General features: G+C 43.8%; 1 protein-coding gene and 1 long non-coding RNA gene across 2 annotated transcripts in view; both read right to left on the minus strand.

The window, feature by feature from the left end:
- Positions 1 to 27,599, minus strand: part of AFF3 (ALF transcription elongation factor 3) — a 2,498,221-nt gene that overhangs the window by 1,796,957 nt on the left and 673,665 nt on the right. The window lies entirely within an intron of this gene.
- LOC138526222 (uncharacterized) lies at positions 22,240 to 27,551 on the minus strand. Its single transcript, XR_011283523.1, has 2 exons — positions 27,461 to 27,551; positions 22,240 to 22,659 (listed from the first exon to the last, which is right to left on the minus strand). It is a non-coding gene; the product is annotated as an uncharacterized lncRNA (long non-coding RNA).

Below are 27,599 nucleotides of genomic sequence, written 5' to 3' on the forward strand. Positions count from 1 at the left end.
TTGTGGCTTTTGTCTAGTCATTAGATAGACATTTGCCAAACTATGCCATCAAATGCCCAGGTACTAATGCCATTTCCCAGGTGTTGCCATCAAATGACCAGGTATAATCATGATGGCAGTGCCTACAAAAGGCTCACTCAGTCAGACAAACTGATTAATAGTGCATTGAAAATACCCAGAGACAATATGCCATAATATTCTCAGGTAACAATAGCATTTGCTAGCAGTGTCATCTTAGTACCATTATGGCAGTACCTGAAAAATGCTTGTCCCATGCCTGAACAAAAGCCAAACCTGTTGGCATTGGCAATGCTTGTTTTAAATCCCTTCCATGTCAATCCTCCTTTGGTGACATTTTTGTCATAATTTTCTGTCAGTGCGCACCGGCAAATCCCACTGTACACTGTATGGCCTGGCCTGCCCTTTAACTGCCACCGTGAAATCATCTTGGCACATTGATGACTTGCTCTGCACTCGACTCCCACCGGCCCGGACCGCTGTTCTTGGCCTGCCCTGGTTTTATAACATACCATCTACAACTCCAGTTTTTTAGGCAAACCGTCAACCCAAAAAATAGAACAGAACAGTAATCTCAATAGCGGAATATATGTATTTCTGTCTGCCTATAAAATCCACACCGTTGAACCCACATCTACCACATTTTGCATGGATTCCTCTTGTGTCTGGGGCAAGATCGTAGTCTATCTTTGCAAGCAAAAATGTCATATGCAAAAGAACATTTGGATGTGTGTCTGAATGTTAGTATGGCTACACAAATCCACACCATTGAAAGCACTTCTACCAAATTTTGCATGGATTCCTCATTTGTTCGGGGCAAGATTGTAGTCTATGTTTGGATGCAAATAATTCACTCTGTAGACACCCTCATTTACTGATGCTCCCCCCGATTTACTTCAGTAGGTACTAGGAAAAGGCAACATTTTGAAAAGTGTCTGAAACAAAATTTTTGATGTGTTTGTTATTCCTTTGAAATGTATTACTACTGTATACAGTACGAAAGTGTTTATTAAAGCATTTTTAAAGGGAATTAAAAAAATGTTTTATCGCGCCACCCCAAATATGGGAAATGGCAAGGTTACAGTTTACTTAAGTTCATTCTCGAGAAGAGAGCACAATCAATCAATCTTTTCTCAAATGTGCTGAAGCCATTGAGTGACTGAAACATGCTGCACAAAAAACTAACATCACTTGGAAAAGCTCCATCGGATGCAAAGCGAATATCAAGAGCTTCTGAAACACAACAACAAAAAGCAGCACGACTTGCCAACCAGAGGACAAGAGCAACTTTCTCCAGGGCAAATGAGATGCTACAGTAAACTGAAGCAAGACTTGCTGACATGAGGACAAGGGAATGGGAATAGGAGGGAGTGATTGATCAGAAGTGAGAAGGGTGCATAATGCTTCATGCTTTATGAAATAATGACTATGGCTTTAAAACCCAACGGGGATTTGTAAGGCTCACATGAATCTGCATGATGTTATTGTGAATTTGCATGCAGGATGGGGAGAATAAAGCTAAAGCCATACTCTTATTGCTCAACATATTTCTATAACAATGTATATACTGTATAGTTAGTTTTCTATTAAATGCTAGTTTCTTATGTAATGTTGTTTGCTTTCGAGGCATTGCTATAAATAAAGTATTATTTAAGCACATGAAATGCAAAGCAAAACCTTAATAAATATCTACATCAACTAAACTTGAGAAGATGTGCTTAGTTGCTTAAATTGTCCACATCTTGGTTTCACCATTTAACCAAAGTGTGTGATCCTGGGTAAATCATTTAATTGCACGGTGTCTAATCTGCAGCTCTGTAAGTGATTCACTTCATAGCTTATGTTAATGTATTTCATGCTGTTATTTAAAAAAAAGCCTAATGACTATAGAGTTGCTCCATATATAATAATAGAGCAATTTAGGTATTTTGCACCACAGAGTCACTTCCACAGTGCTTTCCACGTATCAAAGACTGATGATGCGTCCTGCAATGTCCTTTTCTGTGAAGTCATTTCTGTTGGTGCAATCCATAAGCAAATTAGGAGGTTTGCATGCATTTTGCATCAGAGTGCCTGGACAGAGTTCTAATAGATGAGTTTCCTGCATCTGTATTGATTCTGCAGTTTTAATCTTTTCGTTATGTGATAAAATGGCATTTGCCACTAATGTTACCAAACAAGTAGATTGGGGAAGGGGTGGGCGGTTTGGGGGCACGTATGAGACCGTATGGAATTGCGCACACTGCATCCGGGGCAAAAAGTAGCAGGACTTTTTTCATGGCTTGCCGCCCCCAACCCCCACTCTTGCAATGCTGGATACTCCCCTGGATCCACCAAATATCTTTTTGGTTTAATATTTATGCCACTTGTTCTGATTATATTTTAAGGAGCCCACATCCTTCAAATCAATTTGATGACTCCCAAGATATCTTCAGATTTTAATGTGCGCCATCAACTGAGAATTACATAACTGTCCCTTCCTCAATCACTTGCACAAAGTCATTGTCATAAACCAGAGCTTGGGAACCCCTAATATATAATGATTTGATGGAAAAACACATAAATAAAAAGAGGCAACTCGACCAGAGAATTGGTTGCCTCCAGGGCTAAAGAATAAGCTAGCTTTAGTCTGTTTCACATCACTTTGGCATATAGGGAAAGTAGGGGCAATCACATGTGTATTGCATCAAGGGAGGGGAGGAATGTTCCATTCCCCAAAATCTTTTCCAAAAACCTGGCTCCTCATACACACTAGGAACTTAGGATCTCCTCTACTCTAAAGCTGATCATCGCGGCAATCTTTCATTTCTACAACTCAATCACTGAAGAAATAGAAATTACTTCCCATGAATTTATCAAGTGCTCCTGACCCTCAGTTCTTAGTTTAATGACTTTAGGCCACAAAAGGAAAAATTACAAGACTCTTTCAAGACGATGACCATATATTGTGTGTGACGAATCAACTTCTGGGGTACCAGTGGTCCAGGGGTGATTATCAGTTTCTAAACCATCAGCCCCACAGCTCTAATACACCAGAAGGAATCTGAACAGATTGAAATAACAAGCACATTATAAATCTCCTTGTCCAATTTTGGTAATGTGGACAGAATGGCAGGTTTATCTTATGGATTGTTGGTTAGTTGCAACACAGCGAAAATACAACTATTATCCAATGATAAAAGGAACTGTCCAGTCAAAGTTGTATCAAAAATATCTACTTCATTTATGTCACAACAGACGACCCTAGCAACACTACGAAACACAACCCACCCGGTAAAGGAATGCAGAGGACAGACAGTTTCAAAGAAGGAAAATGAATGCCCTCTAGATACTTACAGGAGGGTAGTCGTTATGGTTAATAACCACAACAGTTTAAGGTTTCTTGGCTTCAGCACAAAGGGAGCAATGGGTTCTAATATGTCTCATGGGGCCTTCTGGGAAGGACCAGGGGGACCGAACCACAATGTTCCTTATGCTGTAGGTGTTCTTGTTGCTCAACCGGGTCGACTCTGCCTCAGGGCTCTTTGCAGGCTTCTGTGACAGAGTTCAAGGTGGGAGTCAGCTACGGGTATCAGGCGGTAAGACGGTTTGGCGAGTGAAGCTGGACAAACGGCTGCAGGCTGGCCTACACGGCGGCTTAGGGTTAGGAATCATCGTCTCAGTTCGGAAGCACTGGTCCAGATGTTGCGGATGTCTTTAAGTGACTGTGGCTTGACAACGGTCAGAATTTGCAGGTGGTTGCAGCATGAGGAGCTCGAATGGCTCGAAAAGGCGGAGTGTGTTAGATGCTCATCTAGACACTTCTCCCAGCTGCTTCAAAGGTCTGGCGTCATCCTTTAAGTCAAAAGGCCCAAAGCTGTCATGATTCCTGCCCCTCATGTCCCCAGCCCTCCAAGATGTCAGGCTGGAGCCAGGCCACGATCACCTACATGGCCCTCAAGGGCCTCTCCATCCCTCCAAAGACCCACTTGGAGTCAGACTTTGCACTTGTGGCACCAGACTCACTCACTCCCATAGGATAACATTTGGGATTGGACTTGTAGTGCATTGATGGGGACAAGATGGATGCCCCCACATATTTCGGTTCCCAGAACTGCATGTGCAGTCTAGTCTTTTGGGTGTGGTTCGGCCCTGAGACACCTGGGATACCCAGAGACTATTTAAGCCATGCCCTGGCTGAGAACCATGCTTTGTGTTTTCCGCACCTGCAGCGTGACACTCACCATGTTCGGATCGGTCTCCAGTAGGCCTGCATCTTTCTTCTGCGCTCAGCTCCTGCAAGAACAAGAACACTGCTAGGAACAGCCTTACCTTGCGGCGCTTCTGCCCATCATTCATCGCTCCTTCTGTTCTGCGGGCATCTTCGGCGGTGTCATTCCCATCCCGGCATGCCGCTTCCTAAGGAAAAGGGAAAAGAAAAGAAAAAAGGCATTAGTAAGCATTCAGCAAATCTTCGCCTATTTTTTAAAGACTGTACGAGCTTCAAACGTTTACCTGAATCCCAGCCACTCTGGGGGAACTCTGTCTCCGGAACTTCTCATCCATCTGCAAGAGGGAAAAGACACTCCAGGTTAGCGTGGAAACATCTACAGGCGATGCATACCGCGCTTACTCACCACATTTCTTCTTCATAACCGGCATCCACGCTGAAAACGTCGCGGCACCTAAAAGACACAGAAAAAGAACTCAGTTCAATACAAATACGAAAGGGTTGCATTATGCATTGCGCTCTCAATCACCTTGAGTGCTACTCTTCTCAGCAGCATGTCGCCATACCTGAAAGCCGGCCATCATCGAAGGAAGGAAAGGAACGAAGTTAGAGAACTGTTCAAAAGACTCATTATACTTACCTGTCGGACTCTTGCCAGTGAAGTAACTAGGCAGCAATGAGCCTGCACCAATCAACGCGCCCCTGCGCTGAATGCAGGACGGAGAGCACACTTTCCAAGAAAACAAGGCCCAGTCTCCAGTCGAGTAGACTCCAGGGAAGGGTTTGAGGTCGTAAGAGGTTAGAACAGGCTGAGTGACGTTCCTGTGGATACCAGGTGAGCGTTACAAAGCTGAGGAGTGTATTGCAGGCATTGTCCTTGGTTGTAGGTTCAGAGACCTTCTGGCACTTCCTGTCCAGGAAGCTTGCTGCGGAGCCCAGCAGGGCACGTTGTGTGCTGGCTGGGTACTGGTTATGGAGGGGCTGGCGGGTCCTCTGAGTTATGTATCTCCCTCTGCCCTGGTAGATTTTTAGGGAGGGATCTTGCTTCCCTCTTTGGATATCCGGGCCTTTCTTTGCTAGTGGAAGATTTAAGGCAGACTGCACCTTCAGCCAGGGTTGAAAGTTGAGTTTTTCTTTGTTACCTCAAGTGAAGTCTTCAGATGATCTGCCAAGAGAGGGGTTCAGCCCTTTTTTAAAGCCAAGTGTGCCGCAGTGATTGGTGTAGGCTAAGCCTACCTTAATAAACCAATCCTGGGGTCCTTACCACCAATCTCCTGTAGGAGTGAGGTCATAACCAGAGTGCTTTGCAACAGGAAATGTAAAGAAGTTAACATAGGAACAAGATGTGCCCCAGAACTTAAGTGGCAGAACCATTCTCTCAACAGAGAGGCCTGGGCACACTCCCTTGTGACACTAAGTACCACCCATCTTCCTGTCTGTTGTGGATCCAAGAGTCGCTCTGGATAATCGATCTCTCTGTGGTTGCTGATTAAAGGGGTAGGTCTCTCTTGATTAAAGCTCTCTGGCTCTCTGGCTCCTGCAAATTATATTCTCGCACTATATGAATGGGAACCAGACATGACATTTCAGTGCCATTGATACTGAGAGGTGGGAGCTGGCTTCAGGCTGTCACAGTTGCATATGAAAGGTTATTGGGTTTCCTGCCTCCTTAGTTATCCGCTGCAGCCAGGCCTCATGTGGACCTGTTTGAAGTACCCCCTATTGATATGATAATCGCTGCCACCAACTGCAGGGCCTAACAAAGAGCAGGGCAGATTTTGGAGCCTTTGTCAGTTAATCAGGCTGACCATGGCAGGGTGAAGGTTGAACTTCCCCCTTACTGGAGATAACATTGTATACTCCTGGCTGTCACATTCCAACTAAATATGACATGGGTGGGCTGTGCCTGTAGGCTCTGTTCATGCCAGAGTACACAAGTCTATGCTTTTGTCATGGTGTGAGCATAGGAAAATGTGTGTTGATTAGCCCCACACATTTTCCTGAGTTTGGTCTAACATCATACCATTTAATTAAACATTTCCCAAATAAAACAGGCGATCGCACACCCTGGATGGTCGAATTCCTCACATTTTGTTTATCTCTATTTATCTCCAGGTCAGGCAGCATACAGCAAACTCAAGCATAGACCTTTGCAGACTTATACACGCTTATCAATGAATACTTTGTGATGCGAAAAGCAATTACTGGGCATCATCATGGGTCAGGTCTCTGTGGGAAGTTGGATATCGGAGAGAGAGAAAGAGGTAGATTAGTGATATAGGGGTGAAATAACAGTGGCACAATGTTTCAACTCTCGTTGCATCATCCCCAGTCTTAAGCGGTCCCCGTTTGATCTGATCCAAATTTGAACCTGTGCCTCTGAATAAAAGGCCATAATAACCCAGCTCTGTAACTTGCTCTGAAACAGATTTCAGTTTATTCTTTAGAAGTAAAATCTTCTAAATAATTTGATCATTAATGTCTGAGGAATAAAATTACAATGAACTCTGCATCACCCGTTACTGAACACCAATTTGGAAATAAAGATTAAAATGTTAGTAGCTGCCAAAACTTGCCATTGTCTTCGCATTCATGTCTAGGAGTGCTATTAGATTGTAATAAAGGGGGGGTTATCCCTCTCGATATTCTTATATATGGCAATGAGTTCTTTAGTCTTCCATGAGTATGAGATGGATCTGGAAGCAACGGGATACAACCCCTTTGACCACCTTGGAATATCAGCACTAAGTACTACAACAGCAAGACAATCCAATCCAGCGGCCCTGGAAGAATATAACAACTCAATGATTGTCACACTCTAATGGACACAGATAATACCATAGCCCTATTTTTTATTTAATTTTTTATTTTATTGTTTAAAGCACAGACCTAGCTCAAGAGCAGCGGGATGCTCTATAGAGTGTGGGAGCCAGCATTTGGGCTGGCATCTTTTAACAGCAGCGTGGTACTATGAGGCATGTGTGTCGGTATGTGCGTCCACTGGAATTAGTCCTTGGTCAGGTGTTGTTGAAAGAGCCAATTTTTGATAGATTTGTGAAAATCAGAGAACTGTGGGGACATTCTGAGTCGACACCGGGATCGAGTTGTGATTCCAGCCGCTTGGTCGATTCTTCCTAAGCACCAGCTATAACCCACCCACGTGAGCCCCTGGATTGTCTCTGAGGTTGCACACGACTAGTCAGCACCGGGCTGATCGAAAACTGATACAGAAACTGCACATGCTGAAGCCCCCATGTTCAGATATGCTGGGGGCTACCAACTCGCTGATCCGCTCCTTCCCTTGATCCGGATCTGCGGATATAAATTGGTATCTTTGCTTCTAGAAACCCAATAAAAGGTACACCAACATTGGGCAATAAAATCTTGTTTTATGAATTTAATAGGCTTGTTAAAGCTTTGTTACAATCTCATCCCAGATGACAAGAAGAGTTATCTCCCTAGCTACCGCGAGGTGTCTGTAAACTGGGTTGCAACGCTCTAAAGATGGCATGTGGCTTCCAGATGTTTGCCAGGAGTTCTGGCTGCCATAGCCTTTGCTGCACAAGAGAAGCAGGAAAGTACAGGGGTGGGCAGGTAGTGTGACGGCAATTTACGATTCAGTGCAGACTTCTTGGGAAAGAGTTGGCCGATAAAAGTCCCCCTAAGAAATGGAGAGTATGACATATGCAGCAGCACTGGGGCGTATGGTCATTGTCCACATTCTGCCATCAAAGCATCAGGCATGGCTTGTTTAAAGCATGGGTAAGATATAATTTGCTCTGTTATAGTGTAAAAAGCATGTGTAAAACTTTTAGGAATGTTTTTTACATTCTGCCAGTTTTTGATTGATTTGCATGGTTGGCATAGAAACGGACTCCCATACCCGCCACCCATCTTCCCCACCATGGCGATCAGCATGCATTACAATTTGTGGTAATGCATTGGATTGCTACGAAATCTGCTGGTTAAATGCTGCTTACCATGCGTAAACAGCAGGCGGCATTGACCCAATTTGCACTATGCAGTACAAAAAGGAGTAAAGGCAATTTCACCTGTTTCATGCCTTTTTTGCACGTTTTAGAGCAAACAATGATAACTGCATGGGGGACCTTTTTTGCACTTAGGTGCAAACATAACCGATACTCTCTCTACAAGTCATGGTGTTTTAGAAAATTACCTCTACTGCCCCCCCCCCCCCAGTAGGATAACATCCCTAATGTATGCAGGTGATCTAAGGTTGGTGCTTTATAAATACTAAAAGATTTAAAATCATTGCAAACATACGGTGACATGTTTATGAGTGCTTGAGCTGAGTCTAGAGCATCAGGAAGAGTTTGAAGTATTCATTGGACTGAGTTGAATGAGTTCCGGTATTTTGAGTTCTGGTATTGCGAGTCCTGGTATAGTGGGTTCTGGTATTGTGAGTTCTGGTATTGTGGGTTCTGCTATTGTGAGTCCTGGTATTGTGAGTCCTGGTATAGTGGGTTCTGGTATTGTGAGTCCTGGTATTGTGATTCCTGGTATAGTGGGTTCTGGTATAGTGGGTCCTGGTATTGTGAGTTCTGGTATTGTGGGTTCTCAGAAAGGAGAGTGTGGCCTACCATTGTGCGCCCACCATTGATTCCGACAATCTTGTGATTGGCAGGTGTTTTGAGAGCCAAAGTAAAACATATGTGCCAAGTGCATTGTTGGGGAAGACCAGCCATAATATCTCAAGGTGTCAACAGGGGGATGGGAAACCTCTTTAATTTGGATCTGGGGGCTCCCCGAGTTGTAATGTTGCCTTTATCATCCTCCATGAACAGGCACTGTGTTCAAACATCATGTGCGTGAGTGAGTGATTAAATCAATCACTAACTCACTGAATGAACAAATGAGTGCATGAGTGAGTGAGTTTCTACAGTGTACAGTATATTAATCATAACAAAGTTGTGTCAAGGACATTCTTGTGAGCACCTGCTCAGGGTAAATAATAACACAAGCCAAAATAGGTCAAAGAGTGAGCAGAGCTGTATAAGATAAAAATAAATAGCTAATCAAATAAATTGAGGTTTAAGCACGGGACAGGGATTTGAACCTCTGACACTGTACTGTTTTGCTTCCAGGACAAACACATTCCTCCTGAACTATCCTGCCAGCCCCAAGATAAACTTCAGTTTGTCATCAATCTGAAGCCTAGTGGGAAGAAAGTCCACAAAGGGGGGGACTGGTCTATTTGCAACGCTTGGGATTTCCCAGTGGTCCTCTGCACCATGGCACTCTTTTGTGTGGGTACTCAGCAATGTGTTTCTTACATTGCTGAGTGGTGCACGCACAATGATGATGTGGCAAGAACAAAGAGAAAGCTGCATACACTACAGCGGTTGGTCTACGCAGAGTTCCTATTTGTTTCTCAAAAAAGCGAGATGGGGTGCTGAATCGTCCGTCTCACAGTCTAAGCACTGGCACTACAGAGGCTAGGCAGAAGGAGGTGACCTTCACCTGTGAGCGGGGTTTTGTTAGAAATACCCCACATGTGCAGCCCTGCAAGAAACAGAATGATCTTGTGGTGGGTCCTGACTTGCACGAGAAGTAATCTCTAGTTTAGCTCCTGTAAGAGAGGGATTTCACAGAAGCACGCTAGTGGAGTGCCCGTGTGAAGATTCCTTTCAGGAAGGAGAGTAGTATTTCAGGAAATGGGAATTTCAGTACTACCATGGAACATTTGCTAAAATGTAGGCGCAACTGAGGGTCTACTGAGAACAAACATGGCAAAATGACCCATTCTAGGGGACGGTTCGCACCAGGAGGGTCTACAATCATGTTTTAGCTCAATATGCACTACAAGAGAAGAACTATCTAGTAGCATACCCGTCTAGCCACACGCACAAGGGCAGTCAAGCACCTAAATGGCAGGCAATTTGAACATAATCGTATGGCCTAATGCAGTTACTAGTATTAGGCGATTTCAGATAATTGTTTATTTTGTGCAAGTACACCTGCAAGCCTCATTCCCCAAGTAATACAGGAACACAGTGTAACCTTCCTTACTGATGCTATTTAACACATGAGTAAAGAACCTCCATATATAATAAATCCTATCCACAAGAAAGGATATATACAACTAGCTTGTTTATAAAGTCAAACATAGATTAGCATAATGATGCTGGCCCCATTTGGTGTTGGGTATGCTCACACTCATTTGTAACTTGCATTCAGTGTTGATTCTTTGCAGTTCAGTGTAGCATTAGCTCAGTGTATGCTCCTGGGGGAAACCATGTTAGTGTGACAGTGATGAATTCCTGTGTTGAGGGACATTCAAGCTGACAGTGCTGAGTTTCTGTTCTAGAGGGACTTTATGCAGCAGCTGCAGAAGGAAATGCAAATAAATATGCACTCATGCACTAGAGACTAATGAGATATTTCTTTGCCATCCCTTTGTTAGCGAGAGAACAAGCGCCACGCACATGAATTTAGAGGTGCAGAAATGATAACTGTATGCTGCTGCATGGTGGTGTAGGCATTTTGGATGTAGGATGGTGTGTGGATGGGCATTTAATCACCTTAACCCACAAAGGAAACCACTTACTAATGGGGTACGTAAAGCAAGTTTATTGTACAATTATCTGGGTAGCAGTTAGATGGTACAGTAGGATCAAACCAACCCAAGTTTCAACAAACCACATAAGTTGACATCTATTATACGTTTCTGCAACAGTGAAAACACTCTCAGATACTTTATTACAATCCACCCCCCCACATTTGATTGGACAAAACCCTCTTCAAAGAAATCCCATCGTTCTCTGATTCCTATGTTTTCATTAGCCAGTTTTATATTAACTATCATCTTCAGCTCATGTGTAGAACCCACCTCTTCTAAGGATTCATTGTGGTGAGTCATGACATGATATGATATGGCATTTGTAACGTGCCTATACACAAGTGTTTCACGGCGTGACGAGGCAGGGGGGGGAACAGGGGGAGACAGACAACGATCCTACTAGGCCAGGTGTCATTCAGATTGCGCAAGTGCAGGGGTAGATGGGAAGGGAAAAGTGCAAGGGGGAAAGGGATAGGGGAAAGTGCAGTACAGGGTTATAAGCAAAAAATATTATAAATAACAAGGGCCAGCTGGTGGCAAGTGCGAGGTAAGTGCAGACAAGTGCTAGGGAAGGGGGGCTGTAGGGATACAGACACAGTCCCGCAGTGCAGGGGTTGCCCGGGAGGCAGTGCAGGGGAGAGTGGCTGGGCAGGGACCGAGAACGGTGAGTGGCCCAGTTGCAGATTCAGCGCAGTTTCAGTAATTTTAGCAGGGGAGAGGGGGAGAGAAAGCGAAGGCAAAGAGGAAGGTTTTGAGGTGCTTCCGGAACCGGAGGTGGTTCTCCTCAAGTTTCAAGGAAGCGGGAAGGCTGTTCCAGAGGGAAGCCCCTGCAGAGGAGAGAGATCTGCCCCCAACTCGTTGTTTGGAGAAGCGGCTGACCCTGAGGGAGTTGGAGGCGGATGAGCGAAGAGCTCGAGAAGGAAGATATTTAGGAAGAGAGAGTTGAAGGTATTTTGGCCCAAGGCCCCAGACGGATTTGTGGACAATGCAGAGGGTTTTGAACTTGATCCTCGCAGTCACTGGGAGCCAGTGTAGTGATTTCAGTCCTGGAGAGATACGGTCCCTGGGCTTGAGGCCAAGGACAAGTCTCGCAGTCCTGTTCTGGATGAGTTGCAAAGGGCGGAGAGTAGAGGCGGGCAGATTTAGATAGAGGCTGTTACAGTAGTCCAGCTTCGAGAGAACATCATTATTTAGTAAAACATTAGAATGCAAACATAATTCATTACGAGCTATAACTGGCGTAAGCCGTTTAAACCTTAATTCTTAATGTTCACATGGTTCATATAAATATTATCTAAAGAGGAAACCCGGTAGAACACTGCTCAAACTAGTTGGCAGTGTCTACTCTGTCTATATCCGGGTCTATCAAAATCAACATATAATAGAAGACAGAGCTAGTGTAACAAGGGCTAGAGTCTAAACCTCAAAAAGGAATGGAAGGACCAGACACTTCTAAAAAATTAGCATAATTTTTAATAGTAAATCGTCACTGTTTTAAAAAAACTTGATTAAATTCATAGGTCCACAATACAACACTTACAACAAATATCAAACATAGGATTACGTAATGAACAAAAAATGCTAGCTAAAACAAATTCAAGAAAAAACAGGGTACATCTAGGACAACTAGCTAGTACCAAACTCTATTTGGATTAGTATATCATATTTTCATGTCTCTGTTTTAATCCAGAGAGCTGTCTCGACATGTTTCTGTTCATAAACACAAATAGCGAACATTCATCAGGAGAGGGTAGTTACAATGAAAAAGCTAGTTCCTATAGAATCACAGACTTGATCTGGGTCAGTCTCATAGCACCTGTAGAGTTAAAACATATAAAAACAAAGGATCAGCTGGTGAATAGCTTAAATACTTCGAACATTTCTAAATTACTGAACTAGAGAACCAAAAAAAGGGGAATAAATTACCTTATCTGGTGCTCGTGGGGTCTCTCAACTTCAATAGATGAGTTGGAGTAGGAAGAAAAATCAATTCCTACAAGATATATAATATAGGAAAAGCTTCAAATATGAGCTTTTACACATAGCAGTAACTGTGCTCACAATGCACACACAAATCAGCAGACAAACCCTAAAAGGCCAAATTACAAGTAGAAACAATACTACAGGTAAAGCTGATGGTATAACGCTCACCTGCCTATATAAGTAGAGGGCAGGCAGCCAAAACCGTCATAGAACCAGTACGTGAAGATCTTCACTACATGATGCTGTAGTTCATTACCACAGGACAAGCGGAAGCCCGGCCGGGAACCTGAACACAGAAGCAAGTGAACAAAGCCAGAAGTAAAGATCACAAGAGATGGAGGTCGGTATCAAGGAACTAATCTCAATAAACCGGGGGACCATGAAAGTAGATGAAAGAAATGGTAAAAAAAGAATAATACAGACCTAGTAGCAAGCCTGTATAGCGAATGCATACAGCGTAGCTACACAAAGAGTCACAATCACCCATATCAAGCTAACATCAAGAGAGACTCGCCCAGAGTGGCAGATACCGCAGGGAATTATGAATACCCCGAGGTCAGGTAGCAAGATCCGGAGTGCAGAAATTACATAACACCCAAGGGCTGTCTCCAGGTGCTCACATGGCTCTGCAGGAGAGGAGTGCGGGTTGTGTTGGTGGGGATAGGATGATAGGATAGATTCAGAACCAGGAGGAACTGGCATCTGTGACCGTTGTCTTACATGCGGTAGTTGGTTTGGGAGCCCCCATGTCTTGTAAAAGTATGGGTAGGACTCAGTGCCTCGGATGTGTGCTAGTATTTGTGTTGGTGTGCGTGTAGTGAGATGTTAGTGTGGTGTTGTGGTCATGCACACTGGTTAGTTGTACCCGTAAGGGGTCCAGACTTGCAGGCATTACAATTAGCAAGGATATGCTTGATGAACTTATTTGAATAATTTTGTGTTAAACGGTTTATTTTGTAACCATAATGACACATAAATAAAAAAACAATAAAAAACTTTATTTTGAAGAAGATTGTGGTTATTTCATTTTATTTTAATATGGTGCTGATCAGAAAGACTTCATGGTGAGGGAGAACGAAAACTGTTGCATCCCCTTTTAAACAACCCCTGAGGCAACTTGATGAACACACTGGATCCGAGCCAAACCCCCTACATTGCGATGCGGCAGGGCAGCTCCTTTTGTTGTTGCTCCTAATATCCCCAAAGATGGAAGGTTCTTATCTACTTAAATTTACATAGCGGAGCAATATAGGCTGTGTGGTATAGGGTATTGCAGCATCGGTTTTTCAAACTCTGCCTTGGGCTCCGCGGCCTGTAAGATGCAAAATATGGATGTGGATTTGAAAGGAACTCGATATGAAGCAAAAAATGTTGGGGCCTTCTTTGAGAACATTCTTTTTACTAAACGGCATCTATACACATCTGCATTTTGTGACTGGTCATTACTTAAAAACGCTTTATAATTTCTGTTCAAGCAACAAATACTCATATATGCAGCAGACAGACTTACTGGATCTGGGCTGAAAGCCAAACAGCAAACTAGCACCTGAACACTGCACCCAAAGGAATACTATGCATAGTGGCTCGCTTGTTCCAATTATCACCAGCCTCTATCTATGTCTATTCCAATCAGATTACACCATTACCTCTATGCATGCACTAGTGTGCAAGCCGTGTACACGGGCCAAAGTGTGTGAGGCGAGAAATGTTCAGCGTGTTGATATGTTAGTATGTGGTATATTTGGTTGTAATTGATTGTATTTCATGCTAATAGAAAAAAATATATTTTTTAGCTTTTCATAAACACAGTAGGACCACTATATATCCAAAGGCAACAGCTCCCTCCAGCAGTGACAACTGGCGAAGCCGGCGGACTCTACTGCACATGACTGCATCGGACCAACATATGTTTCAGTGGGATACAGAAGATACAGTTTTGTTTCACACAGTAGGACCACTACATTATTCTTAAGGCAAGAGTTCCCACTAGCGGTAACAACAGGCACAGCGGGCAGTCTCTACTGCGCATGACTGCATTGGACAAACGTTCAGCTGGCCTAATATATTTCCTAAGGCAACAGCTCCCTATAGCGGTGACAACAGGCAAACGGGGCAGTTGCGCATGACCACCAGACAAACATACATCTGGCATTTTATTATATTGTATGATGTGCCACGTTTATAAAGCGCAAACTAATCTTCTGCAAGAGCACCATGGCACAACCTGAAAGGCACATCATATGTATGAGCCCATTAATGTCTCATGAGATATGTTTTCAAGTACTTATGAAAGCTGAGATGATTGTCTTGGATACATCGGAATCGAGGTAGAATTTCCACTTATTTCCTGCTTTTGCTGAAAGGCACAGTGGCCCACTTTTTACAGCAGTTTTTAGGGATTTTTGCAAGGTGAGGATATATATGCGGGTGTCTTGTTGAGAGAAGGTTGAGACTAATTACATTGTTTCATTATTTCTATCGTTAAGGCATTACATTTTCACTAGTTTCTGTTAACCCATACAGATGGCAGTGAACTTAGTCGTTGGTCAGGAGACTTTTCTATCCTGAACAGAATTTCAGTGTCATCAGTGTAGGTAAAAAGAATGAGTACAAAATTAATGAGGCAATTTAGCAAATACTTGTAAATACAAATTAAAAAGCACTGCTGAGAAGGCAGAACCTTGGGGGACTCCATATTCCGTGTAATAATTAGTAGATTCAAATGGCTCTGTGGCTACTGGCTGAGAGGGAAATTAAACAAATGACCCAACAGAGAGGCAGAATGATTCACTGAATTTCTGTTACGCTCACCTGGTATCCACAGGGACGCCACCCAGCCGGGTTACTCGCTGGTATGCTTCTCAGCTTTGCCCTGATGTGGTCTGCGGGGAAGGTCTGCCTTGTGGTAGAATTAGGCGTGCTCTCCGTCCTGCCTTCTTTGCTGGGGCGCGTTGTCTTTCATGGGTGAGTGCGGTCCAGTTACTTCACTGACGCTGGCACGTTTGATATTTTTCCGGTAGGTCTTATTGCTGTTCTTTAGTTTTGTTGCTATCCTGCATGCCTTTCTTTGTTTAAAATGTCTCTTTTTTCTCCCTTATTTATGCAGAGCTTCAGCGCGGCGAACTGGCTTGCTTGAGCCCCGCTGGTAAATGATGGCATATTAAGAGCGCTATGATGCGGTAAGTAAGCGCTATGCGCAGCGCTGCAGAGTCTTGCCTTTGCTAACCTGTGTTTTCCTTCCTTGTAGGTCGTGGTGTTCTTCAGCGCGAGTGGAATGTCCGGAGTGGTGCCAGCCGAGAGGCGACCAGCCAGGTAAGCCTTTTGAGCAGTTCGTAATTTGTAAATGTCTCTACTGCTTTCTTTAATGTTGCCTCTATCTTCCTCTTTCAGGTCGTTCTGTCCGGGAGGAGTGCAGATTCGAGGAAGCTGTTCTCAGTAGCTGCAAGTGTTTAAAGATAAAGACTGCAGGTAAGATGCTGCTGCTAATGATGTTCCTTTTGACTCCTTGCAGGTTCTGCTTCTCCGAGGTTCGAGGGAATAGCTGGACACAGTGAGCATCACGTTGCAAGCTGCAAAGTAACGCAAAGCGTGTTGTCTTGCTCGGGTGTGGTTTAAATAGCCCCAACAAAATAGTCCTGGTAAAGTAGTCCCTAGGCTACCACACCCAAAGCACTAGACCGCATGGCTTGGATCTTAGGAACCAAGCTATGTGGATGCCTCCATGTTGGCTGACAATACAATAAAGTAGTTGCCAAGCACATTGTTTTTCATGGTGTATGAGCCTGCCGCCATAGGCGCCAGGACTGGCCGCATGAGGGCTTTTGAAGAGGATACCAGGCTCTAGAGGCCCGCGTCCTGACTCCACCTGGCCAATGGGTTTGCCAGAGGGGTTTTGGGCGAGGGTCGTGACAATTTCAGAAGCTTCAGCTTTATTCAAGTAAACATAGCAAGCATGCCCTAGAGTCCTCAGGGAGCAGCAGCTAGCATGCAGGTCTGCACAAACCTCTCTCAATAACTCCTCTATCCAGGACCCTCATGCTCTAGAACTCTGGGACATCCAAAGGCTTCTAATGGAGCTGCCATTAAGAACTATTTACATGAAGCATACACCACCACGGCGCCAACATTGCTGTCATCAGCCATCCTCATGATATTGTGCCTCATTACAAGTCCGGCGGTAACCCTGCCGGTGCTACCGGCGGTTTGCTGCCGGACTTGTAAGATTTACTGGTGCCTTGCTTGCTGATAACACCGGGGGGATTACAACCCTGGCGTTCCGGAAAGTCAGGCGGCACAAAATTGTAATTCACCATTCCCATTGAGTGCAATGGGAATGGGGTACATGGAAGCATTGGCACTGTTAATAACGGTACCAGGGCTTCTGTGACGGTCTGCTTACCATGGCCGCTGTGTCCGGCAGTGTCTGCCCTGTCGGGCACAGCGGCTCCGGGAGGCAAACCCGTAGTGTGCCGGTCCGGGAACAACGGTGCCGGTAGGCTTACCGGCACAGTTGTTTCTGGACCGGGACACATGTAATGAGGCCCATGGACTTTTATGGAGAGAGCCGTTCGTTCTGCCTCAAAGGTCTTCCAGGATCTGATTAGAATGCATGAATTCCTGGATCTAATATATGACTACTTTTTCCAGTATCTTTGACAGAAAAGGCAGGTGCAAAATCAAGAAAAGGTTTAGAGGGTCCTATAAGGACCACTGTATGTTTAAAGTCGCTAGGTACTGAGCCTGATGCTACAGAAAGATTATTCCTAATATGAAGTAGATTATTCAGTAGTGAAGTATTAAAGAAGTCATCTTTTGTAAATGAATGGGAACATATAGCTCTCAGATAGCCTAAGGATTTTGGTTTAATAAGGGAGTTATGAAGGACATTGGATGACATTTCGTGGAAACTTGTGAACTGAATCTCACCCTGAAGTATATCCTAAGGTGCAGTTTTCTGAAACGTGTCTACTTCAGGGACAAACACAATCCGATTAAATGAATAGTTTCAACTTTAGAGTAACATATGTCACAATTTGGTCAAGTGTGACTTTTTTTTAGACACTGTACCTTATGAAATAAGCTGGTTAGAGTAACTTTTAGTGTTGTGATTACTACTTGTGTATCGGGGTGGCCGATAACTTTGCTGCTAACAAATTCCTTGGAAAACAGTTCCAGGGTATAAAATCCAATTTGCACATAGGTAGACAATGTAATGCTTTAGTGTCATATTTATGTTATTGCATGGCAACTATTAAGGTACTGCGTAGTGCCACGTCCAACTGAGCGATTCTGACAATGTTATTTAGAGTGACCACTTCTTCTAATGTGTCACCATGGGAGTGTGTTTGGTGGGCGACTATTTGAGTCATGTTTAAGGAGTTCCTAGAGTCCAGTAGCTCGTTTGCTTTCTGGTCACCAGGTCCTCAAAGCAAACATTAAAGTTGCTAATAACATGGACTTTAAAAACTATTTAAAATAATTGAAGCTGGCCTGTTATGAGTAAATTCAGCAAACTCAAGGTATTTTTTTTAATGTGGTCAATCAATAATAACGTACAATTTTCAGAAGAAATTTAGATTTGGATGTGGAGTAGATCAACATCTTTGTAGCGATGTGAAGGTAGTTGTTTTGTAAAACATTTTATTATAAAACAGCTGCTCTGCCTCGGGGGTCATGCAGATCTATTTTCTAATAAGGCAAAATATGTTTGTGCTGGAAATCATTTAAAGACCTGTATTATGATCACTGATCCAAGTTTCTGTGACACACATACAATCACAATAGTAGGATTCTAGTAGGTCATGGAGGTTGAATGTATGGTTTGGTATTGATCTAGCATTGATCCGTATGTCACTGATGGAACTGCCATTTGAAGTTGTCCGGCTGATGGCTATATGAGAGAAGACAAGTGACTCATCTCTTATGATTTAATCGATTTCTATATTGCGCACACCCCCTGGCCCTATAAGGCTCTTGAGCTTGTCTATGGAAGATAAAACTGGAGATGCTGTATTATGAAGGTTATTACCGAAAGTGTTTCCCGGTAATCTCCTACACCCCACAAAGATAAGATCAGATGGATTTGTATCTGGCATGCCACCGACAATTCAATAGCATGCACGCTGAAGGTATTAATGTTTTTGTGGCTGAAGACTTCACTGCCATCTTAAGTGGTGCTGTGAAGCTGAAAACAAAATGGAGATTAGGGAATCGCCTGAATTCCTCAAGTGGGGGCTATAAGAAACAAAACAGTAAATCAAAGGATACAAATGTGAAGGTTAAGGCAAACCCTGCATGACTACGCCTTTTTCAGGGAACCAAGGATAGATAAATAACTAAAGGTGTATTCAAAATAAAGAAGTTATATCAAGAAATTAAAAGCACAATGTTATTAAATGACTTCCAGTTAAGTAGAGAGGTTTACTCCACCAAGTTGGGGGGGCTGTAGTGGCCTTGAAGTTCGAAGGAGCGTTGTGATTAAATACAACACAGAAGAATCACACGCTCCTAGTAAACCAATCAGCCAGCTTCCGGTGGGTCACGACTTTGCGGCCATCTTGGAGTGGTACACTAAAGCCAGCAAAGAAATGGAGACCAGGCAATCTCCAGCATCCCACAAGTGGGGACTACAAGGAACAAAATAGTTAATAGAAGGAAACAAAAATGAGTGGCCTGGCAAACCCTGTATGATTACACGCTATACAAGGAACCAAGTAAAAACAACTAAATGTGCGATTAAAATAACAAGATAGCTCAAGCAATTAAAAGCAATCTTCTATTAAGCTTCCAGCTCATAATTTAGACCTCTCCTCTCAGCTCTTCACGGCACTCAGTGTATGACCTAGGTTTCGATCAACCGTCCTGGCAGAAAGTAGCCATTTTCTATTACCGAACCCTCTTTCTCGAAGGGGATGAAGACGAGAACTTTGCTGTAGCTGAACAGTTTTTGCAAAGCATAGAAGATGATTCTCTTTAAAAACACATGGCATGCATAGGTAGTCTCTTTTTTTTCTTGTGCAAGAATGCCTTAACACTCTCCAAGGTGTTTGGGGCTTTAAAAATGAACAAATGACACACTCTGTCACTCACACCTTTGCTAGCTCTACATCACAGCATACAGAGAAAACAACGTTAGAAAAACATTGCCTGCCAATAACATCACGCAGAAAGTCATGAATGTTTTAAGCCACGATTAACGCAAGTACCAAAAGGTCATACTTCTACATGGGAAACAACAAAAGAACGAAAAGAGGCCTGTACCTGTCAATGACACAGATTGTGGGACGACTTGTCAGCTCACATCTGACCTGACTCCTCTCTTGTGAAAACGTAGTTCTCTGATAAATCTCTGATCATCCCAACCCCAAACCTCTCTCCCGATGTGACTTTACCCCTTCATAGAGAGCTATGTTGCTTGCCAGATAGGTCCACCACACTTAGGGAAGCCCATGCATTCACACATGTATATAACATTTTCATGACGCAATATGTCCATTGGCAGGGCCAGTCTTAGGGCAAGGCCACCGGAGCGACCGCTCGGGGCTGATTAGCCCCCACCACGACAGCTCGGGGGGAGTCTTTTAAGGTCTCCCCGAGCTGGCATGGTGGGAATTAAATGGGCCCCGCTCTCGGGAGCAGAAACAATAGGACAAAAAGAATGGCGCCCCGCTCCCGCATGACATGTGGTGCGTGGGGGGGGGCACAACATTTTTGTTTTGCTCCCCAGGGCGCTGCCGTCGCTAAGTCCGGCCCTGTCGCTTGGGGATGAAGGCAATGAAAGTACACATTCAAAAGGGAATTGAAAGAGGGCAAAGTATGGTTTACAAGGGGGTGACATAGGAAACAAGAGCACAGGGAAGACAATCCCTCTGAAGCCTATGAAAGAAACCACTGTTGGCTACTCATTATGTGGACCACCAGAGGTTTTGGACTACAACTCCCATGACCCTCAGCACTGACACTGGCCGTCAGGGATAATGGGAGAGAAAGGGCAGAGCAGCTTGCATTGCAAGGAGGAGTGGGAAAGAACAAGCCTGTTGGGTGTGTTTCGTCATGTTGCACTGGTTCTCAGAAAGAAATCTAGCCCCAGTGACTGCGATGGGGTCCTCTCCCTGCACTGGCGACCATGCTAACTGCAGTCAACAACGAGTAAGCAGGCAGCCGTGGAAAGCTATCATGGCACTTCACCAGCTGTTGTCACAATTAAACTCTGATTTCATGGATTCCACTCCTGCTTGATTAGTCCACAAGAAAGACAATTTCACAGATGTGTGAAATGAGTCGGACGGAAGAAGGAAAATGGCGTCCAGTGAAGGAAAACATTTGCATTTTAAAACAAATCTTATAACAGCCAAGATGTTATTCAATCATTCATAGTTTGTTGTAACTGACAACAAAAAGACAGTAGGGAAAATCATGTTCCATCAGCCACCGCTGAGTCAAAGCCAACAATAATGTTTTTTTTTTCCTTCAAATATATGTTTTGCAATCAGGCCCCAAATGGCAATGCACCGCCAGCACTAGAGCGCGTGACAGCAGAAAAATGGCCCAGTGACACCGGCTTCTTATTACTCATAAAATCCTCCAAGTGCGCCGCGCCAGCGTTTATTCCTCCATTTGAAAAGGTCACGAGGCTAGATCGGAAAAGGGAAAATCAAGCAACCTTATAAAACAGGGACGGAAGTTCAATTAGAAACACATGGGGAGACGACTGAACCGACCAATGAGAGCCGCGAGCTCCAGTGCTTCTGACATGAGCGCGTGCAATGCTCAGCCAGGTGGCGGGCCTGGCACTCAAGCCAATTGCTTCAAATCGGAAAAGTGCTGTCCGTCTGGACCAAGCCCTGAGACAATTTCAAACTCTCATCTGGATCTTTAAAACAAGACGATATTTTGGGACACCTGTATACAGAGATTTAAAACGATGCACCTGCCATGTGTTATTTGAATGCTCTGTGTTTCAATGTGCAATTGTAGATAAAGAAACTGATAATACAATGGCCAATCCCCCACAGTAATGGGATGGGGGTTTAGATTCTATTAAAGACAAGGAGGCGATTATTATGCATTACAATCTTTACTCTGAAACCACAGCAGTAAAGAAAAAACTTTTACAAACAAAAAAGTTGTAAAGAACAGAACTAAATAGAGTCCAATGTCAATGTAAGGAAGCTCCCCAATCCATCATGGAGGACAGGACATGGCCTGCAGGAGACCAATGAGCAGGGACCCTTCCTTATATAAATCCATTACTCTAAACCCAACTCCTCTTTCTGTAGCTGTCTTGAACCAGACGTCCACTGCACAGATCAGATGATAAACGATGGCGACAAATCCAGCGAAGCACTCGTACCACGCACTCCACATCTTGTAACTGTGAGCCACACTGACTAATCCCCCACACTAACGTGAGATGGGGGTTTAGATTCTATTAAAGACAAGGAGGCGATTATTATGCATTACAATCTTTACTCTGAAACCACAGCAGCAAAGAAAAAACTTTTACAAACAAAAAAGTTTCAACAACAGAACTAGATAAAGTTCAATGTCAATGCATGGGGAACTCCCCAAACCATCATGGAGGATAGGTCATACCCTGCAGGGGACCAATGAGCAGGGACCCTCCTTTATATATGTCCATTACTCTAACGCCAACCCCTCTTTCTGCAGCTGACTTGCACCAGACGCCCAATGGAACGGTTGAACTGCGTAGCGCAGAGAAAAAGGATCCAGCGAAACCGGAGATCTCAACCTTTCCGCAGCCTGAAGCAATGAAGAAGTTCTTCTGGATAGGACTTCTCACCCGAAATCACGCACTCCAGAACTTGTAACTGCGATCCACACTCCTGAGCAGAACCTCAACTCGTACCTGTAAGAACAACAAGCAAGAAGGGTGGGTGGTTGGGAAGAACAACAAACCAAAGAATGTTCTCACTTGAACCACCTGTGTACATGCGTATCACAATTGTCATATCATATCATATCATATCCAGGGTGGGTGGGAGGGATAATAATCGCCTCCTTGTCTTTAATAGAATCTAAACCCCCATCTCACGTTAGTGTGGGGGATTAGTCATTCTATGACAAGACAGGAGGCTCATATTATGCAAGTTCAAAGCCCTTGCATCTCATTAGTAAGTACAAAATGATCCAATATAATAGATAATATAATAAAATTAAAGGAAAGGTAACATTTTTTAAATGCTTTCATTAAATCAATCTGTTGACCAATCAGAGAATTGCCCAAGACTAGGTTGCCCGAAAAGCTGTCTTATAAGGCAAAGTCAAATCCACTGCAAGAAAAACAGGAATGTGCCAAATCCAGCGTTCCTTACAGGCCACCAAAACCAACTGGTTAAAAGAGGGGAAAACATTGAACAAAGTTTTCCTATACTAATAGGTTAGGACAAAACCATCTGAAATAAACACCTATGTTGTTCAATCAAATATTCAAAACACTTAAATTCGTACCATTTTTGGGGACCTAGAAAGCAAACCAATGAAAACAAACACCTAGCTCTCCTGGAGATACAGAAAAGTACCCCATAGGGGTGAAAGTCTTATAGGTTCCATCCCATGCATTAAAGGAAGATATCGCATTAGAAACAGGGCATGTCACAGAACTACACTGGGGAACCAAGAGGGAAAGACAAATCTTCAAAAGGGTAAAATGGGAGTAAAAAATCATTTTTATAAATTTTGTAATAGGACAATCCATCCTGAGCGGAGCTGAAAAGCAATAGAATTAATCTACAATTGTCTTCAGACATATGTGTATACTAAGGAGGGAAGTCTTCTGGAGGCAGAAGCAGAATGGAAGAGAGGGCCCCACCTGAGAAGCTAAACCCGTCAAACCGCCAACACGGAGACCCTCAGACCTCCCGAACTCTTGAAGAAGGACTCTGCTACCATGACAAAAGGCAGATATTATAAACCTGATCCTTAAGAGGCCAAACTTGGCAAGAAGAAAAAATGTATCCGACATCCAATCACTACCATTATAGTGATATCTAAACTCCTTTGTAGGTATGCCCGGTGCTTGAACCTTGATCCCTCCTCCCTGGTGATAAATCCCCTAGCGGATCAAAAGTAACCGAAGGAGGACACCAAATTTCCAAAATCTTAGCAAGACTCTAAACTGCAAAGAACTGATCACTAAATGGTTAAACTGAAGGTGTACACCAGAAGAGGTCCAACCTATATTTCAGCCAATTTGCAGATCTTTGAAGCTCACAGCACCCTGAGCTGGCACCTTACTGCAAACAAACTCTTGTGAAAACCCCAAAGGTCCACCTGCCATGCAGGTGACTATGATAATCAAGTCATCAACCAAATATATATCCCAGCACTCTGGTAATCGTAGCGGCAGACACCGTCTGAAAGTTAATGTATAGACTCTGGAACGCATCGTGATAGAGGGTCATAACGTGGATGGGGGATAGTATCACTCCCAGACCCCTCTATCCCACCAAGGGATATTGAGCCTTCCCAAAAGAGGAGAAACCTCCCTCACTTATCCAAAGGAAAAACCTTGCAATCCAGAAAGAAAACTACCCTGAGGACCACATTAAAGCCCCGCTTTACACCGTTAAGAGAAATAAATACCCACTAGCGCCTCTAACCAATCCCCTGACTGGACAGACTCCAGTTAACTTATTGAAATACCAGAGATTAGCACAAAGGAAAGTAACAGACGGGAGGGAAATGCTCAGTGCGAGTCTGCACTGGTCACCCGCCAGAACTCCTGTAAAAAGGAAAAAACTGAAACCATTGGATACTCCCAGAGGTGTAATATTATGATGCAATCTCCCCCAAGGATGGCAGGAAAACTGAAACCATTGGATACTCCCAGAGGTGTAATATTATGATGCAATCTCCCCCAAGGATGGCAGGAAGGGGAATGAGGGGGAAAGAACTCTGGATAATTATCAATGCCCTGTAAATGCAAGGTTGAGAAGAAATCTGGGACCACTGTCCCCTCAAACCCTGAGGTCTGAGTCACTGTATTCATGTGAGGCTGACTGGCCACTAAGGGAATCAGGGGAAGGAAAAACTAAGCACATTGTCCATAGCAAAACAGTACTTATACAGTACTACGAACCCTCAGGTATATGAGTGGTGCCTAACACTACTACGAGCGTTGTGTGGTGTGAGGTGTTCACTTATCGATCTCAGCAGGATAAAAGACTGATGTAGACCTTTCCAAAATTAGGAACCTGTATCAGAACGGTCAGCACGGATATGAAAACAGCACTCTAAAGAGGTTAAGCAACGCTCATGAGGGTACAGAAGCCTGCGTGTACTCCTCGAGCAGAGGAGAAGTTGCAACACACTGTTAGACGGTTAGCTGAACCATAGGCCAAGCTTTGGGAGGAAAAACATGAGGCAGGCGCCAGCAAGTTATTATTTGGCAACTCGTCTAACTGATACCATCAAGTGTTTCCAAACACTCCATCCAAGTAAAACATGGTTGCTCAACTTGTCATGTAAAAAACTGAACGGTTACCCTCGAGCTGACCCTGTCTCCACCAGAAACCAAAAGAATAAGGAATGTCCAATGGGACAAAAGTAGGGGAGAACAAAGGTCCCCACTAAAGAGAGCCTTAAGCCCTACAGACCTCAATAGAGGCATAACGCATCATCTTTATTCTTCCTCATGTTGAGAGAAAATACTGTAGCTTAATCAGCACTGGTATTGGGTGGAGCAATTGAGGTCGGGAATCAAAACCTAAGGAAAGGACTGAGTTGTCCTGAAACTAACTAAGGTAAAGGGTGACAGAATTTTTAACTAAAAGATGAATGATAACACCAGAGAGATGGTTAGAGAGGAAGGTACAACCCCATATGGGTCTGTTTACAACCACTTCCACACTCTTTTCTTTAAAGCACTTAATAAATAAAGAATATATAATATATGAAATATATATAAAATATCCAAAGAAGAGGGGTTACGCCCTCACAGGGGACCGAATCCCCGGCCCTTATATAAGCTGATACTCACTGAGCTTTCTGGGCCACTGACAATTCTGAAAAAACGCAAATGTGTTCCAGTCAACACTTAAACATATTGTTTATCAAAGCGTACACTGAGCAAGTGCACCTCAACTGCTCACCCCAGCAGGGTGAGGCAACCAATAGTACACGAGGGAGCACCTCGCAGTAGGAACAAGGCGAAGCCTGAAACCGAGCAGGTTACTGCACGCCTACAAGACCAAACAATGGCGTCAGCCATATGCAGCACCTAAACAAAGCTGCCGACCTTAAGGAAGGAATACACTGAGCAAGTGCACCTCCAACTGCTCGCCCGAGCAGGGCGTGATAATCAGCAGTACACGAGGGGGTAACCTCGCATTAGAACTCAGGCAGAGCCTGAAACCGAGCAGGTTATGGTGCATGCCAGTTAAGGTAATTACCCAAGTTGCCCACTTTAAGGGAGGAAACACTGAGCAAGTGTACCTCAACTGCTCACCCTAGCAGGGTGTGGACACAGCCGTATACAAGGGGACCCCTCGCAGAAACCCCAGGCAACCTTGCCACCGAGCAGGTGACTGCACCTTTCCAGGGAAGATAACCCAAACAAAAGAAAACTGTCAAGTTGAAGGTAGGATACACTGAGCAAGTGCACCTCCAACTGCTCGCCCGAGCAGGGTGTGATAATCAGCAGTACACGAGGGGGTAACCTCGCAATAGAATCAGGCTGAACCTGAAACCGAACTTATGGCACCTACAGTGAAGGCAAAGCACATAACTTAAATAAATAAGAAATAAGTAAATGAATAAATAAACAAAGAAAATAAAATAAAACTGCAGACTGGCAGTGCATCGGGCTCTTGCGCTGGATGGTCAGACTTTGACCTAACAAACCCACAGTCTATCAGTAAACATTCTTTCTTTCCAGCACTAAAGGTAAGGAAATGTGTTGTGTCACCAGGGATACGAAATTACAAACATTTAACAAAACCACATTTTTACTATTAAAATGTTTGTGCTATAATCTTTCTGAAGAAGTCATGAACCAACCAAATGCCCATTAGGAAATCCCTGCTCAACTGAGCAAAAAAGGTGACAATCAAATACCTCCACTGTAAAATACAATTATTTAAAATATAACAATTAAAATATCTAATCTTAAAATATACATGCGCTGGTCGGCCGCGAACCCGGGTCTTCCTGCATGGGAGACCTGCAGCTCTATATTTGAGCTAACTTGGCTCAGTACTGAAACAGAGGCTTTTGTTACAAACATAAGCCACAGGGGCAGGCCGAACCCAAAGCCTGCAGCACCTGGAATCCCCAGGTGACCATAAATCTGTCAAGGGGCACGAATTCAAACAGGCGAAATGAAGAGGGAACAGTGTAAACAACACTGCTCTCGCGCACGCCGGGAGCGAGTTGATTAATGCACTAGAAACACCTGAGTTTACAAGCGCGAGAAATTTTTAAAGAAGAAATAAATTAGAGAGCTCCCTCGAACTCACAACCTCATGGACTGTAGTCCGAAATTCAACCATTGCACCACTGCTTCAGCTGAAACAGAAAGTATGAGCATAATACATATTTTCTTTTTGAAAGACACCAAAATGAAACCAACGGCCGCACGCGGCTATCCAGATACATTGTATCAAATACACAAATTCCTTTATAATAAAAGGTAATTAACACATATTTACCATATATGCCATATTCAAACTAATAAAGCCTACTACTGACAAACAATGTAAGACACAACTGAAAGGGGTGACTTAGCTCTGTGGTGTCAGCAGCAAAGAAAAAGGGGTTGGCGTTAGAGTAATGGACATATATAAAGGA

Source organism: Ambystoma mexicanum, chromosome 7p (genome assembly GCF_040938575.1).
Source record: "Ambystoma mexicanum isolate Mex_15411 chromosome 7p, UKY_AmexF1_1, whole genome shotgun sequence".
Lineage (NCBI taxonomy): Eukaryota > Metazoa > Chordata > Amphibia > Caudata > Ambystomatidae > Ambystoma > Ambystoma mexicanum.